At 39.3% G+C, this 18,746-nt stretch overlaps 1 protein-coding gene and 1 long non-coding RNA gene across 2 annotated transcripts in view; one reads left to right on the plus strand and one right to left on the minus strand.

Annotated features, from left to right (window-relative positions):
- The window catches only part of pola1 (polymerase (DNA directed), alpha 1), a 282,829-nt gene that overhangs the window by 184,522 nt on the left and 79,561 nt on the right, over positions 1-18,746 (plus strand). The gene's annotated exons all lie outside the window — the stretch shown is intronic.
- The window catches only part of LOC148148544 (uncharacterized), a 54,415-nt gene continuing 40,584 nt past the window's right edge, over positions 4,916-18,746 (minus strand). The window contains exons 2-3 of the long non-coding RNA XR_015758903.1: positions 7,639-7,729; positions 4,916-5,184 (exon numbers count right to left, since the gene is read on the minus strand). This is a non-coding gene — a long non-coding RNA (uncharacterized LOC148148544). The remainder of the gene's footprint in view (positions 5,185-7,638; positions 7,730-18,746) is intronic.

Here is an 18,746-nt window from a genome sequence, read left to right on the forward strand (position 1 = left end):
TTCAATGCTACAGGCACAATAGCGAAGGAGGCAAAAAAGGAGGGGGATTGACTATTTCATTAAGGAAAAGATTACTGCTGTAACTAGTGAAGATATTTCTGTAAAATCTTCAGTGAAAATATGTGGGTAGAAATGAGAAATGAGAAATCACCTTTTTGGGAGTGTACTATACGTCCCACAATAGGGGCAGCACAGTGGTTAGCACTGCTGCCTCACAGCGCCAGGGACCCCAGTTCGATTCCACCCTCGGTGACTGTGTGAAATTTCCACGTTCTCCCAAGTCTGTGTGGGTTTCCTCCGGGTGCTCCGGTTTCCTCCCACAGTCCAAAAATGTGCAGGTTAGGTGGATTGACCATGCTAAGATTGCCCATAGTGTCCATGTAATCTGGATGGGTTAGCCATGGTAAATGCAGGGTTACATGGATAGGATAGGGTGTGGGGCGGGGTAGTGGGTCTGGGTGGTATGCTCTTTCGAGGGGTGGTGTGGACTCAATGGGCCGAAAGGCCTGCTTCCACACTCTAGGGATTCTGAGTAGTCAGAGATAAATTCAAAAACAAATGTATAGAGAGATGTCAGACACAGTTGGTTCTGATATAACGCAATAGTTCTGTTCTCATGTGATCTTGCATTATAGGAAAATTGCACAATAGCCGCGTCATTTAGTCCAAATTCATTAATAGCTCATAAGTCAATTTGCGTTGAAGAAACACTTATTATAGCAGAACCAATTGTATATGGAAGCATAATAAGGTGTAAAAGGGGGATTTTAATTTTCCAAGCATTGACTGAAGCTACCATAGTGATAAAGGTTTGAATGGTGAAGAATTTGTCAAATGTCTTCAAGAAAACTTTCTTGAGATGGGGTGGGTCTGGCTGGGATGCTCTTTGAAGATTTGATGTGGACCTGATGGGCTGAATGGCCTGCTCCCACACTAAGGATTCTACGATTCAATGAAAAGTTGATTAGAGTAGATTGTTTGCAGGTAAAAAGATATCTGACAAGTGGAAAGCTTTCAAGTGTGTGAGTTCAGAGGCATTATGTTCCTGTTCGAGTGAAGAATCAGGCTGGTAAGATTAAGGATAAAGGTTCTCGTTAAAAATAAAGAAAAATCTTATTTTACATATAGACAACTTGATTCAATTGAATTTCTTAGTGTATAAAGAGTTTCGGGGCATTCTTAAGAAAGTAATCCGGAAGGCAAAGACAGGTATGAGATAGCATTGGCAGATAAGTTAAGAATAATCCAAAAAGATTCACAAATTCATGAAGAGCAAATGGGTAGTTAGAGAAAGGGTAGGGCTCCTTAAAGGTCAACAAGGTCCCCAGAAGTTGGGAGAGTTACTAAATGAATATTTTGTGAAGTTTTTACCGTGAAGGAAGAAATAGAGTCGAGAGAATGCAGAGAAAACATTTCTGATGTTTTAAAAACAATTCACATCACACACGAGGATGTTGACAAGGTATTAGAGAATATAAAGGTAGATAAATCTCCAAGATATGATCTACTGTATCCCAGAACCCTGTGGGAACTAAGGGAGGAAATTGTGAGATTCCTTGCAGAAATATGTGCATCATTTATAACTGCAGGTGAGGTATCTGATAACTGGAGGGTGGCTAATATACTTTTATTAAAGAAAAGGTCGTAAGGAGAAACCGGGGAACTATAAAGTTGTGAGTCTGTCTTCAGCTGTGGGTAAGTTGTTGGATTGGTTCTAAAAGATAGGATTTATGGACATTTGGAGAGAAAAAAAATGATTAGGGGTAGTCAACATGTTTTTTGTGCAAAGAAAATCACATCTCACAAACTTTATTTAGTTTTTTGAGAAAGTTAACAAAAAGATTGAGGGCAGTGCAGTAGGCTTCAGTTGGATTTTAGTAAAGTTTTTTGACAAAGCTCTGCATGGTGGACTAATTAGTAAAGTTCGGTCACATAGAATTGGAGGGGAATGTTCAGGTGTTGGTGATGTTCTTGCGCATCTTCTGTCCTTGTCCTCCGAGGTGAAAGTAGCTGCAGGTTGGAAAGACCCCTAGTGAGTTACTGCAGTGATCTTGTAAATTGTGCACATTGTTGCCACTAAGGGGCCATGATGGAGGGACTAACTGGTAAATGTCTTAGAAGGGGAGGTGTCAATTAAGCAGGCTTCTTTGTTCTGGATAGTGTTGTCTTCTTAAATGTGTCATCTACACAAGTGGCGAGTATTCTATCACAGTCCTGACAAGTGCCTTGAAGATGGTGAACAGGCTTTGAAGAATTGGGAGGTCAATTTATTACCATAGGATTTCCAGTCTCTGACCTGCTTTTGTAGCCACAGTATTTTTATGGCTGGTCCAGTTCAGTTTCTGGTCTTCTCGGTAACTGCTAGGGAAATGCAATACAGAGTGAAGGTGCAATACTGGATGGTGGACACACAATGTAGAAGAAAAAACAAATCAATCTGGCAGGCAGAATGTATATCATCAAATTAAGAAGCAAGGGAGCTCAGCAAGATTGGATGGTACTTTAATGTACAAAGTCTTGTATGTAAGAGATGAAGTGAGGATTCTGATTAATGTACGGGGATATGATATTACTGCTTTCATAGAGGAATGGTTAAAGGAGGGGCAGGACTGGCAGCTTGATATTTCAGGCTATAGAATCTTCACACAAGGCAGGAAAAGGTGCTAAATAGAAGGTGGTGTTGCAATATTGATCAAGGATTCAAATAATGCAATTAGGAGTGATGGTAACTTGGAATCAATTGAGTTCATATGAGTAGAACTTTAAAAAAGGACATCTCATTGTTTGGAGTCTACTATAGAATGCCCCTCCTCCCACCGACAAAAAAAATTGAGAGATATATGGAAGGAAGGACATGACAGCAAATTCCAAAAAGGTGTAAAAATAATTTCCTAATGGTAGGGGTTTCCCTATTATTAACTGGCATTGACAAAGTGTGAAATGCTCAGACGGAGTGGAATTCTTAAAATGGATCCAAGGACCTGCATGTAGAAGAGAATTTTAGGGAACAAAGCTCGGCAAGTGGTAGAAGTGTCAGTGCCAGAGCATTTCGATGGTAATGATCTTAACTCAGCAAGAATTAACTAAGTCATGAAATGGACAAAGTGGTCCTGAAATGAAGGTCTTGAATTTGAGGAAGGCCTATGTTAATAAGATAAACAGGGTTTAGCCAAAATGGACTGGGAAAAGCTACATGAGGGAACAGCTCCACTGGAGTAGTAGAAGCATTTCAAGAAGAAAGAGGTGAAAGTGTAAGGAGAACATGTTCTGTAAAGGTGAAAAATAGGTCCAAACAGTCCACAGAAGCATGGATATTGAGGAAGATGCAGGATTGGATATGGATAAACAAGGAAGCTTATAGTAAATACTGAGGGCTAAACACTAGTATCTGGGAGAAAGTGCAAAGGGTTATTTTAAAATGAAATTGGGAGAACGATAATGCGACATGTAAAATCACTACCAGGTAAAATAAAGAAAATTCCAAAGGCATTTTATAAGTATGTCAGGGGCAAGAGTGTAACCTGGGAAAGAGTGGGGTCCACTATACTATCCAGTCTTCAGATTTTATTTAGCATTTTCCTTTTCCTCGCATGAAGTTCCTCCTCACACAAAATTTAAATTGCATACTACTTGAGGGAATTTTGGGATTTGTTCACTTCTTAACTGCTGCTCTTTGATCAGACAAAGGCAATAATATATAATTGTCACTGGCAAAATCTAAAATACCATTGGAATCCTAGATTTAACTTCAGCAACAATTTTCAGAATTCTAATCATTGGAAATAGGCCTGGAACCAAAACTTAGAATAGATGAAATCCTAATATTTTCCGAAAAGAATTGTAAAGCCAAGGCATCTATATGCTGAGAGTGATATAAATTGTAACATTTAACAAAAACAAACCAGCATTAATTTTGCTTGTGCTCCTAATACAGAGGTACTTACTTCTCTATTCAATGATTCCTGCATTGTTTTGTTTGCTTATTGTTGCTCAATGTAAAGGACCCAGAAGAAATTGTAAACCAGCCTTGGATTAAAACTTCCGCACTCATGGTTCTGTCACTGATTTAGTAATAGTTTCAACAACTTTTTGATGAAGAGAAACATGTAATCATTGGCACAACCACTAGTTAGCAAAGAAGGAAATCGAATGTCAAGTTGAGCTGCTTAGGTAGAAGGGGTTGGAGTTTGGCCATTTTAACATGCTCGTAAATGAGTGTGAATTAGAGCAGGCATTTGTATCCAACCTGCAGTAAGAGTTTGAAGAGGCTTATTATCTTTTCACTCTCTTGACTGCAGAGCGTGGATTAAAAAGAAACGCAGATCAGAAAGTCCAATGACAAATTGATGTTTTAGAGGCTGTTGCATTTTTTTTTTAAGACATTACATTTCCTTTGTCCTCCCCTTCTGACTGTCTTGAATTCAAGTTGGTGTTTTAACTCTGCAGATTGAGCTGAAGCACCTGACTATAAAGCAATTAATATTACTATTCAGGATAATTGTGATTTTAATACAGCATCTTTGGTAAATCGGACAACTCACTGGTCTCAAGTGCATGTTAAGTAGCCACTTAATGAAAAGCAATGTATTCTGCAATGATCAAAGAACAGTCTGAAGTAGCCATGGTGGACTGCGGAATCCTTGCCCATGTAGCCATTGAGGTTCTGTGGGCCTAGCAGGCAAAAAAGACATGTTGACTGGGGGTTGAGTCTAATTTTACTGAATCTTTGTGTGAGCTTTTTCCATAAAAGGACAATGGGAGATGCTATTCACTGGATCAGATGTAGTAAGATACAAGTTATAACTCCCCTCCTTAGCATAAAGATGCATAATTAGGAGTTTGATCAAGTATATACCAGTGAAACATGAGAAACTTTGAGGAAATTCATTTTTAATGATTAGTGGAAAAATTAGTGTTAATGGTTTATTCTTGATTCATGATTTGTTCTGTTTTATTATTCAAATTATACCAAAGTGTCAAATCTCGTGGGAACTGATTACTGTGGATTGATTCTGGAGATGGATGGTTGTGTTTATTGGCTGTCCTCTGTTTCCAGAAATAGGTTGCATGCTGCGATCCTTTTGATGTTATTCGTGTATAATGGTGTTAGTCAGGGATTTTCAAGACATGGTGATGATCTATGTCCACAACAGGATGATATGATTTTCCAACTCCAATCTACAACTAAGAGAGAAAAGAGAGATGTGGTGGTCATATGAATTTTAACCAATGATACAATGTTTGTTTATTTCTTTCCTTTTACTTCACTCTTTTTTTTTCTGTTTCCCTTTTGCTTTGCTGCTCTTTGACTCACCTTGGTCTCTTTAAGAGTGCTGTTTGAAGAACTGCAGCCTTGTGGTTCAAAGATTGCAAGCCCTCGGTTGCCTCTCAATAGCATTGGCATGAAATGCGAAGATACTATGTCATGTACGCTTTGTAGAAAAATGACTTTCAGTATTTTAAAAATCTGTGTATTCTTTTAGGAGGGCATCTTAGCTATGCTGTGACGGACATTCATCCGCTGTCTCCTTAAAAAAGCAAACATGCAGGCACTTGGATTTTATTTAAAGAAAAGTGAAGTCTCCAATTTTGAAATAACTTAGGGTTTAATCAAAATGGAGATAGCTGCTTTCTGGTTGATCAGTGCCTATATACAGATATGTATTCACAAATTCTTGATACTGCTGATGGTCCAAATTTTTTCATGTTGTCGGACAAAGGGGCACATTTTTAAAGTGAGACGAGAGAGATTTAAAACAGACATAAGAGGCCATTTTTTTACATAGAAGGTGGAATGAACTTCCTGAGGAAATAGTAGATGTGGGTACAGTTACAACATTTAAAAGACATTTGGATGGATGCATGAACAGGAAAGGTTTGGAGCAGGCAGGCAGTTTAATTTGGGATAATGTTCAGCACAGACTGGTTGGACCAGTGCTGTATGATTCTATATGTGTTCAGAAAATAACGTGAAACTACTCTATCACAAATAGGTATCTGTTTAATCTTGCTATTACCCTAGCTGATGGTAGTGCTGGACAGGTCAAATGGGAGAATGAAACTTGGCTTTATAAATCATGTGTTTAATTTTTGCAATTGATTAACAGGGGAGGTGATGGCCTAGTGGTATTATCGCTGGATTGTTAATCCAGAGACCCAGATAATGTTCTGGGTTTGAATCCTGCCATGGCAGATGGCGACATTTGAATTCAATTAAAATCTGGAATTAAGAGTCTAATGGTGGTCGTGAAGCCATTGTTGGGGAAAACCCATCTGGTTCACTAACCTTTTCGGGAAGGAAACTGCCATCCTTATCTCTTCTGGACTATATTTGACTCGAAACACCAGCAATGGGATTTACTCTTAATTGACCAATGGCCAAATAGGGATGGGCAATAAATGCCGGTCTAGCCAGCAGTGCCCACATCCCATGAATGAATAAAAAATGGTGATTAGTCACTAAAACATGTTCGCTCAAGGCTGCAGATGTTATTTAACAACAGAATACAAGTTAATAGGCAAAAGAAGAAATAAACAAACAAAGCAAAACAAACATAAAGATTTTAATACAGACATCAAAACAATATTTCAACCTATCTCCTAACACCATTTCTTTGAAAGATTTAATCCCAAAGAAATATCTTATCTCAAGCTATGAAAATCTTTCCTTAAATGTCTTTCTCCAGTTTCTTCCTCTGGAACCATGAAGCCAATTTTATACTTTCTTTCTGAGTCTGCTGGTGTGACCCCCCTCATAATTCTGATGGCATAAACTTTCAGTTCTAGGATTCTAAAATTTCTATCCATGCTCCTGGTTTGGAAACTAGAAACCACTTCTGCAGAGGTGGTTAGTTCCCCTGAGCTAACTGTTCCTTCGAAAAACTGTATTCTACCTTCTGTACTGAACCATGCGTTCCTTTGAACATTCTGTTCAGAATTCAAAACTAAGATAATTGACTTAAAGTATTTACTTTGTCATAAACCCAACAGTATAACATTAACACTATGGGAGTTCTCCCAGGAACTTGACTGCAACTATATGCTTTCTATAACTGACTTAGCTCACAGTCCAAATGCATTACCTTCACAAAACTGATGCATGTGTGTCTGCCTCTATGAAATCTACATTCCGAAGTATAAATATATGTTATGAAAATCTCGTCACACCTTCTTCCCAAATAAAAAGGGGAAGGTATCATTAAAAGGCATTATCACTTTCTATTAATGAAGTTCTTCAATGGTACTTCAACAGTAATGTGTTTACATTAAATATGCACTGATTTTCTCAATAATCATATCCAACATAAATCCATTGTTATCACATTCTTTAGTTTATTTCGTGTTTGCTCTTGTCAAAATGTGCACTATAAATTTGTGATGGCCTTTCTAATTACTGATTTGCAAATTGCCTGGCTATCGCATTAAACTCCAGTGAAAAAGTCTTAAACTTTTTATCTCAAAATCTCTTCATAAAAACAAAAGTATTGTGATCGATATAAATAACAGTCTCTTCAGTGTTATTGGATCTGTAAACATCAGAAATTCTGCATAGCTAAGACCAGGCACAGTGATGCTTCTCTACTGGATGTTTCTGTTAGCAAGTATTCAGTTGCCTATAACTATAACTTCATTCATTACCTTGTCATCTTGGTTGAGTGAGGGACAAAGCTGGCAGCTGAACATTCCAGGATTAGATGTTTCAGGTGAGCCATCATCCAATTTCAGGTGGCTGTAAAAGAAGTGAGAATGTTGCATTACTTAAAGGAGAACACCGTGGAGGGTTCATTTAGGAAGTCCATATGGGTAGAGCTCAGGAATAGGAATGGTGTAGTTACTTTGGGATTGTGCTATGGGCCTTCCAATAGCCAGCAGAAGATAGAGGAGCAGATATGTGGACAGATTATGGAAAAATGTACAATCATTGTTGTTATGATGATGTGGGAGAAAAACAAACCACTCTGCCTGACCACTACTTGTTCAGAGAAACCATGTCTGTTTTTGGCTAAACAGAGCTTCCCATAATACCTCACCTTGACCACAACCAGCTCAGGAACTAAACAGTAAAACAAGACATTACCGAAACAGCTTCCAGACTGAAGGAATACACTCCTTAGATGATCTGATAACAGACTTTCTACCTCACAATAGCATCACCGCACCTGCAGCCCCAAGGGCATCCCCAGTCTCCTCAGGTACTGAAACCACGGAGCCTACCTAGACTGAGTGGCATCCAGATACCTGACAAGAATGCACACCACCCTGTAGACCCATTGAAACCTGGATACTGGACATTAGCACCTGCTCTAGCAGAGGAGTGGAACCTCCTGTTACAATTATTACCTGATTGTGACTATCAGACAGTCGATTGTTTTCCAATGAATGTAATTAAATTCATATTGTCTTGTAATTAACACTACACTACTATAACACTATAAAACTGTCTGCATCTGCAGCTCGGGGAAGAGAATCCTTGATTTAACTGTACGGAGTGTCTGTTCTATACCAGTCCTGTCAATTTCTCTTTCCCATGATAAGAAAAAAACCCAGTATTCGTCAATTTCACAAGATCTGTCTGTGGCCTCCAACAAGTGAGGTGATTTTAATTTCCTTAATATTGACTGGGACTTGCTTAGAGACAGGGGTCTGGTTAAGGGAGGATTTGTTCGGTATGTCCAGGACAGATTTTTGTTATAATGCATAAGTAGGTAGTAGAAAGTGAGGACTGCAGATTCTAGAGATCAGAGTCGAGAGTGTGGTGCTGGAAAAGCACAGCATGTCAGGCAAGATGCAAAGAGCGGAGAACTGACGTTTCGGACATAAGTTCCTGATGAAGGGCCTATGCCCAAAACGTCGATCCTCCTGTTCCTCAGATGCTGCCTGACCTGCTGTACTTTTTCAGCACCATACTCTCGACAATACAAAAATAATCAAACGAGGGAAGAAGCCATAATAGACTTGGTACTTGGGAATGAGCCTGGCCGGGTGATTGAAGTTTCAGTGGGGGAGCATTTCAGGAACAGTGACCATAATTCTTTAAGTTTTAAGTTACTGATGGGTAAGGATAAGAGTAGTCCTTGAATGAAAAGTACTAAATGGGAGAAAAACCGACTCGCAATATTAGGTAGGATGTGGGGAATGTAGGCTGGGAGGAAGTTATTTGAGGATAAATCCACATCTGGTATGTGTGAATCTTTTAAAGGCCAGTTGAATAGAGTTCAGGATCAGCATATTCCTTTGAAAATGAAGGATCAGGTTGGCGAGATTTGGGAACCCTGAATTGCGAGAGAAAATGAGAGGTTTAAAGACCAGAACGATAGGGTATATTCCAAATATGGCCTAATTAAAGTACTATAGAGTTGCAATATGACTAGCCAATTTTTACACTCTTACGCACTGAATGATGAAAGCAATTATGCTACATACCTTACCCATTTGTGTTGCCACTTTAAGGGAACTGTGAAGCTGTACGTCTAAATCCCTCTGTATGTAGTTGCTACTAAGGGTTCTCTGTTTGTTATCACTTAACTGTCAAATGATGAGAGTGGTTTACAAAATAATGAGAGATGGATGGTTGAAATCTTTTTCCCAGGGTAGAAATATCAGTTACCAAGAGACTTAGGCTTAAGGTAAACGGGGGTAAGTTTAAAGGAGATGTGATGGGAAAACTTTTACACAAAGGGTTTGCTGTACCAGAGGAGGTGGCAGAAGCAGATACAATAACAATATTGAAGACATATAAAGAGGTAAGTAATAGAGGGATATGAACCATGTAGAGGCAAAAGGTTCTTAGTTTAGAAAGGCATCATGTGTCAGTTCAGTCTTGCTGGGACAAAGGGCCTTTTCCTGTGCTGTGCTTGTTCATTGTACTCAATTTATATATATGAGGTTAAAAAATCACTAACTTTGTACACCCCAGTCCAACACGGTATCTCCAAATCATTATATAGGCAAGACAAAACATGTGTGTGCACCCAGAGTCTAGTAAGGTCTCTTTGTATGTTTGCAAGGCACTGAACTGATCAATACACCGCCTCCACTACCTGTATATCCTTAACCTTATTAGGTAATTAACAAAGGAGTGAAATCTTTCAGTGTGACTACAAAATATTGTACAAAGTATTATTGTGCAAAGTATTATCTCACAATGGGGTATTTGTTGGCAATGTCAAGGGGCTCATAATCCAGGGGCTCAGGCTCACGTTCTGGGAACACATGCTCAAATCCCACCACAGTGGAATGTGAAACTCAACTTTGGTTAATAAAAGTTGCAACTGAAAGCTAGTTTCTGTAAAGGTGACTATGCCAACTGCCATCAGTTCTCATAAAGACCCATCTGATTCCCTAATATCCTTTAGGGAAGGAAGTTGCTGTCCTTACCATTCTTGACTATGTGGAATTCGTTGACCCACAGCAATGTGTTTGACTCTGAACTGCATTCTGGAATGGCCCAGCATGCCATTTAATTCGAGGGCAATTAATGATGGACAAAGAATGTTGTCTTACCATCAATGTCTCCAGCTTGAAAGAATAAATCACCTGAAGATTACTTTTTCCCAGGATGTGGTGATATTTAAGGAGAATTGAATCCTGCCTATATTATTTTGTGATAGATTTCATCCATTCTAATTGATATTACTGCGGACATTACTAGAACCGATTTTCTCATAAGAGGGCACCACATTTTGAAGTTTTGATGAGTAATGGCAAGGGATTGACTTTTGCATGTTTAATTGTGGCTCTCCTGTGTTCATTTTTAACTGGATGTCTTTGAAAACTCTAGACGCAGAAGAGGATAAAAGTAAAATTAGTGTGTAATCACTGGTTGTCGTCTATTTGTAAACAAGTCAAATGGTTTCGGTGAACTGAAAAGACAGGTCAGGAATGCAGCTTTAAATGTGAATGTGACAAATTGCAGCATTCTTGACCTGGCATGCAATGTGGCACACACAAAAGGTTTTGCAGTGAAAATATTTAATCCTTGACTTTTGTATGAATAATTGTAAAATATATTGTTCTCTCACCCATGCTTTCCTCCCAAAACTTCTGTTACAGCACAAAGTTGTTTTAGTCTCAGAATTTTATACCATCTAAAGCCCTTGTCCTTATATGTACATGTTTGAGAGAAAGCAGGCTAGACTTATCGATTGTCCATAACTATGCTATCTGCGTGTGATGATTCTCACGCGTGCCTGACTCTTTTGGGAAGTGAAAATAGCCCACAGTTGGAGAAATAGATCAGATCGTTCTTACTGGATTTCTTACCAAATGGTAAGATGGGGTGGGTCAAAAGTGTTTGTTCAACCATGGCCATGTTGAATGGCAGAACAGGCAGAATGGCCCACTCTTCCTATTTTCTTATAGTAGGAGCACAATAATTAAAGTGTTTGAATCGGCATATAGAGAGCTAGAAATGATCTAAACAGGAAGCATTTCTTATAATAAAACAAAGAGCTGCGGATGCTGGAAATCTGAAATAAAACAGAAATTGCTGGAGAACTTTCCCCTTTTGAAGAAGAGTCACTGGATCTGAAATGTTAACCCTTTTTCTGTCTCTTTCCATAGATGCTGCCAATCTCACTGAGTTTCTCCAGCAATTTTTATTATTTGTTTCAGTATTTCTTATAATGTTTGATAGGCAACCGAAGTGTTGAATAAAATGAGTTACCAAAGTTACGATAGATGACAACATTCTAGATGATCTCCTTTATTTTGGGCCCCATATACTCTTGCATATACTCTGTGCCTCAGTCAATTCCCCTGTGACCCCAGTAATTAGCGGACAGAAGGTCTTTGGGAATATGGTTGTTATCCATTTGATAATGTGACTGAGCCAGCGCAGATGTTGTTAGCTTAGCAATGAATGTGCTGGAGAAATATACATGCTCTGGGACCTATGAATTGGTAACCTTATTTTGTCAAGAGATTTCAAGAATGCATCTATTTTGTCAAGAGATTTTTCAAGAATGCAATGGTGAAAAATTATTGGCCTTTTCTCCTGTTATAGTATGTTGTTTGGGTCTTGCTACTGCAGACACGTGACCTGAAGACACAGGCTTGCTTGGCTCAGAGTTCATTGTTCTCTGTCAGGTTGCTTGTGTTCAGTTGGACATAACAGCTGCAGCTTTTGTGCTGCATGTATCGGTGATCAGTATCAAGTTGCTGGTGATTATGGCACCCAGGCACATGAAACTATCAGCAACCTTCTGCATCACATTGCCAATGCTGTTGGAAGGTGATATGAGAACATGCTTGACCATGGCATTTTTCTCCCTGTTGCTGATGGTCAGATTAATCTCTTGGCAGGTGTGAGGGGAACTGTTCATTTGCTGCCGCTGGTGGTTCTCCCCATGTGGGATATTAATGTGGAATTGTCGGATCTGAAGAACTCTCTCATGAGGACTGTATGCACCTTTGTCTTGGGTCTCAAGTGAGCAGTATCCATCAGTCCTAGTATGGATCTCTCATACCCCTGTGGATGGACTGAAAGTGTGTGATAGCAGCAAAGATGAGAATATACCAGAAAATGTTGATGCCTGCTCACAATGCTCTCTGCCCCACTGTGGATCTCGGAAGGACCCAATAATGCACCATCATGTTGTAATGGAAACGGGATCATATTGAGCAGCTTTGGTGTTCAGGCAATTCTCTCCAGTAGCTTAAAGAGACTGCTCTTGCCTTGGTATGATCAGTGGAAACAAATATATAGTGTTTGTGGCATTTCCCATGTAACTGCCAGACTGAAATGATCATGTCAATTATAGATTTTCCAGTTCTGAAACCATACTAGGATTCTGGAGGGATGCATTCAACTGGGATCTGCAGTCTGGTGAGAGAAACAGGGAACGTGCCATTTCCTATGATGACATGCAGGGGGGGTCCCTGGAGAGTTGGTGTGGCCGTGCTTGATCTTGTACAGAGTTACAAATGTTTGCTTCAAACACAATCTGGGGCAGTGCCTCTCCCTCCAGCAGAGGTGAGGAAGTTCATGCAGATGCAAGACTGTGGGACCATTGAGCGATAGTAGAAAAACTAAATAATTTCTTTGCTTTAGGTTTCACTGAGGAAAATACAAAAAAAATTCTCCCAGATAGAGAGATCCAAGTAACCTTGGAGAATGAAAAGTTTGTACTATAGAAGTTAATTGGCTGAAACCTGATAAGTCCCTACGAACTGATGGTCTACATCCAAGAGTGTTAAGGTGCTATAGAGATACCTGGTGTATTGGTAATCATTTTCTAACATTCCATAGATTGTAGATTGATTCCTGAAGATTGGAAGCTTGCTGCTGTCACCCCGTATTTAAGGAAGGAACAAGGGGAATTATAGGGAACTACAGACCCATCAACCTTGCATTAGTTGTAGGGTTCTGCTGAAACATAAAAGCATGGCGGCAAGGAGCAGGAATAGACCATTTGGCCCTTTGAGCCTGTTCTGCCATTCAATATGATCATGAATGAGTCCCTATCTCAGCGTCATATTCCCGCTTTCTCTCCATACTCCTTGATGCCTTTAATATCTAAAAATGTTATTCATGTCTTTCATGAATATACTCGGTGACCTAACCTTCATAGCATCCATCCAAGTGAAGAAGTGTTTCCTCATCTCACTATTTAAATGGTGCAGAAGGTAATCACTTGAAAACCGAGAGTAGGAATAAATGGGTCATTCTCATGATGGCAGTAAGTACTGCAAGGGTCAGTATTTAGGTTCCAGCTGTGTCCCAATATATGCCTATGCTTTGGATTTGGGGACCAAATGTAACATTTCCAACCTCGCAGATGATTCAAAGATAAGCCAGAATGTGTGATATGAGGAAGATATAAAATATTTTCAGCAGGATTTGGACAAGCTTCATGATTGGGCAAAAATATTGCAGATGGAGTATAACATCGAACAAGATGTGGTTATCCACTTTGGTAGAAAAGATAGATTTGCAGAGCATTTCTTCAATGATGAGAGGTTGAAACATATAGTTGTGCAAAGGCATTCGATTCTTCTTGTCAATGAGTTACTGAAGACTACCCGTCGGGTGTAGCAAGCTTTAGAAAGGTTAGTGGAATCTTAGCCTTTATTGCAAGAGTCGTGAATTCTTACTCCAATTAAATAGGAACTTGGTTGGACCACTCCTGGAGTACGATGTGCTGTTTCAGTCTATTTAAGTCAGGAAAGGTGTTATTGCCATTGAGAGAGTGCAATGATAGTTTACCATGTACGTTCCTGGGTAGAAGGACTCTGTTCCGAATAGACCTTGACCCGTATTCTCTATAAATTTGATAAATGAAAAGTGATCTGATTGAAGCCTGCAAAATATATTCATCGACCTTGTCTATCCCTTTCAGCAAGAGACTTCCTGTGGTTGGAAGTCTGGAACCAGGGGGCACAATTCAAAAATAAGGGAAATGCCATTTGGAAAGGAGATGAGGCAAGTTTTACTGAAGGTGATGAATGTTTGGAATTCTCCAGCCCAGAGGATTGTAGAAACTCAATCATTGAATATGTTTGAAGTAGAGATTGATTACACCATTGATAATGAAAAAATTAAGTGTCAGGGGGATAAAGTGGGTAAAAGGTATTGAAGTGATCTATCTGCCGTGACTGTATTAAATGATGAAACAGTTTTGATGGGCTGAATGACCTCCTGCTATTCCTTTATTCCCATCCCTGCTGTGCACACACTACAGTGATAGTTATATATGTTGAGAGTGCTCTTTGGAGAATCACTTCCAGTGATGATCATACCTAGCTGATGCCAATGTCTTGATCTTGTATGTCTGCATCACATCACAGAACTGTTTCAGTGCACAAGAAGACCATTCAGCCCATTGTGCCTGCACTGGCTCATTAAATGAGCATCAGTACCTGATATTTAGGCAACAGTCCAACTTGGATTTACCCCAGTTTCTTTGTCATAGTTTTCACCACGAGTATCCAGAAGACCATGGAGCTATTTGACCATAGCTAGGAATTTGGTTAATGAATGCCAGAGCATGGTTATATACAACCAGACACGCATACTGCAAGTCTTGGGCCAAACCAACTCCTAGTCCCTCAAGCTTTAGCCTGGAGCTGCAATGCACCCAGATTGTATATGTCGTCTTTAGAAGGCACTACCGAAAACTTGCTGATGTAAAGGCTCTGAACTGACAGATTTACGCATTTAGCTCTGTCAAGATTTCCACATTGCTGTTAGCCAACGTGTAGGTTGAAATGAAAAATTAACTGGCAGACTGAACTATATGCTTGCTAACTGGTTTCACCCACATGCTAGACACATCCTATTAATCTGTTTGAAATGCTGATGAGTATCAGTAGCTCAGTTGGCGTTACTCTAGCCTCTGAGTCAAATAAGCCCAGTTCAAATCCTACTCCAGGCCTTGTTGAACACAGCAGCACCTGCTCACGTGATTAGAATCTGTAGTAAAATAGGTCAGTAAATATATTCCCTCCCAAATAGAAGTCGTATATTTAGAGAACAATGAAGGAAATTACATTTCCTGAAGCAATGTCGCCGGTCCAAAGCAAAATCAAACAGTAAATGAGAGCAAAACTAATTGCTGTTATGTATGTGACAATATTATCTTGCTGTTGTTACTACATAGCACATATGTTGAATTCAATTAGAAAAAAATATTTCCTTAGAATTGTGATATTGAAATTAATCTGCACTGGAGACCTAATTATCAAAGGAAAACAAAAAAGATATACTGTTCTATTATTAACTGTTCAAAATAGCTCCCCACACATTGACGTGCATGTTTAATTTTCACGAGTAGCAGTTACACCTATTGTTGCAGTTTGTAAAGAGAGATTACAAGATAGTATGTATAAACATACTCTTGTAAGTGTTAATTACCGAGGTGATATAAAAACTGTACTTTTTTTCATGTTGTTATAACTGGTAGGACGTCCCTACAAATTAACCTTGCTAGTTTCATCAATTGAATGGACATGGTCCCCATAACAGCTGTGAATAAGTGGAGAATGCAGTTTTCTTTGAAATGTCTTGACTCGATCTCAGTGTTGTTTAAAATTGAAAGTCTAAGTACCAGAAGCTTAAATGTAATTTCGAAAACATGAGAAGAGAAGAAGTTGCAAATGTTGCACAAAACCATGTGCACCTGGAGGATTTCTGCCTATGTTGAATTAGCTCATTCTGAAGATTTTTAATTGACCTCTTGACAATTGTTGGGGGAAGGGAGAGAGAGCAAATCAGCCTTGGTGCTCGCTCCTCATCCTGCTTCAGTACTTGCTTTTGAAAAGAGACTGGGTTAGACTGTAAAGGTTTCAGAAGTTTCATAGCCTGTCAATAACTCACTCTGTGCACAAATGTACACTTAGACAAGGCAAACGATTTTAATTCCTAAGTAACTACATCAACACCTGAGATGGTGACTTCAGGAAAGTGAAAATTCGATCCAGAGGATGAGAAAAATGAGCATGTTATCCAATGTTGTTTCTTGTTGATAAAGCTTCCCACTTGTCTCCCACACTCTTTGACAATTTGTTTTCTTTCCTTCCCAGTAATGCAGCCTATTCTCTGACAGGTTCACTAATGTTCTTCAAGGGAGGAAATCTGGCATTCCTACCCATTATGGTCTATGTATGACTCCAGCCCCACAGCAATGTGATTAATTCTTAACTAGCTCTCTCGGCTATTTCCAAAGGTATTCATTTCAATGGCAATTAGGGAGAGCAGTAATTGCTGGTCTTGCCAGTGATGCCTATATTCTATGAAAGACTTTTTTAAAAACTGCCCAACATCCAATGAAACCATGTATCACTTGTCCATCCATTCTCTATTCATCATTCTATCTTGAACTTTGCCTTTCTTTCCCAATTAATGAGTTATCTTGCATTTTTTGTTAATTTTCATCATTCTCTGTTAAAGTCCTACAATATGTAACTCTATCAATGGCTTTCTTCTTGATCTTATCCACTTTGCTGCCTTTATCAGTGTTAATCAATCCATCCTCCTTGTTTCACTTTTGCCATCCACTAGATAATAGCCATCCCCATCGTCAGTCAGAACAACGGTGTCATATCTCCACAGATCTTCCTGTCATGTCCCACAATCAGTGTACCCCTGACTTCTTCCCAAATATTTTCGAGATCATTGATTACCTTCTAGACCTATAATGACTAACATTGTCTGTATCTTACACTGCTCCAACACCTCCTGATGCCAAACCCACTCACTTCCTGTTGGATGAGGTGAAATTTTCTACAGCATTCATAAAGCCACCCTCTGCTTTTGACCCTCCATAAATGTCTGTGTTTTGATTGCTGTCAGTGCACGTTGACTCAAGAAGTGTATGTTCCACACCACCTGAGATGAGTTTCCTTTCTACTTCTGGCCCTTCAACAAAATTGCCATCTTCCATCTCTGAACCAATGCATTTAAAACTTTCATCTGAATTTTCCACAAGATAAAATTGTTCGCAACACCGTGGCAGATTTTGTTATTCACACAAAGTTGTGCTTTTTTAAATTACTCTCCCAAGTTCTACTGAATGTAGTTAAGTCTTTGTCCTTTTAAATCCCTCCATCATGCTTAAAGGAATCCTTCCCACCCACCCTCCCTCCATTGGTACAGGCATAGTCTTTGTTCTTTTGCCTTCCATCTCCCTCTGCTCAACCTTTAGTGGCTTTTCTCTCTTACATTGTGCTCTTGCCTTTTGAAACCAATTTTTTAAACTACTTTCTTTTTTTGCTCATCCTGCTCTTCGAAGATTCTTAAACACAATTTGTTTCAGTTGTGCTTTGCCCAACCTTTACACACCGCCTCAAAATCCTTTCTGCTTGTGTTATCCACAACTCTGCCCTGTGAAACATTAATTTCTGAGACAGATTATGTATAATGCTGGAAAAGATGAGGTTATCTGCTTTGATAGGAAAAAGAGCAAAGGCAAAACATTATTTAAATAGAGTGGGAGTGTGAAATGCTGCAGTACAGAGGTATCCAGATATCCACGTACATGCAACTCAAAAAGTCAACATGACATAAAAAGGCAAGTGGTTTACAGTGCTATGTTGCAAGGAGAATGGCATAGAAAAGCAAGGATATTTTCTACAACTATATAAAGCGTAAGTGAGAGTGTAGACTGCAACCTTGAACTCCTTTATTTAAGGAAGGATATGTTTGCCCTCGAAACAGTTCACAGACCATAAGAACAAGGCCACTTGGCCTTCTGAGCCTGCTGTGACACCATGGCTGATCTGATTTTAATCTCAACTCTACCTATGTTCCTGCATGTATCCAACAATCTATCATCCCCATGGTAATCAAAAATCAACCCCTCTGCCTTCAAAGTATTTAAGGATTCTGCATCCATTACCTTTTGAGAAAGGGAATTTCAATGACACATCACCCTGTTAGAGAAAAAAAAAGTTCCCTCATCTCTGTCTTAAATGGGCAATGCCTTATTTCTAAACTATGACGCCTAGTTCTAGTTCTTCACAGAGGAAACATCATTTTAACATTCACCTGATCAAGTCCCCTTAGGATCTTGCATGTTTCAATTTGATCACTTCTATCCACTGGAGTTTAGACAAGTCCTAAACCTAGCCTGTCTAGCCTTTCTTCATAAAGCAATCCAAATATTAGTCTAATGAACATTCTCTGAACTCCTTCCAATGCTCTAACATCCTTCCATAACCACAGTGACCAGTACTGTAGATGGCACTCCAGATATGGTCTCACCAATATGCTCTATTACTGAAGCATAACTCCTTACTCTTAGATTCAA

Source organism: Chiloscyllium plagiosum, unplaced genomic scaffold, assembly GCF_037043375.1.
Source record: "Chiloscyllium plagiosum isolate Xiang-an unplaced genomic scaffold, Cpla_swu_hap1 HiC_scaffold_12, whole genome shotgun sequence".
Lineage (NCBI taxonomy): Eukaryota > Metazoa > Chordata > Chondrichthyes > Orectolobiformes > Hemiscylliidae > Chiloscyllium > Chiloscyllium plagiosum.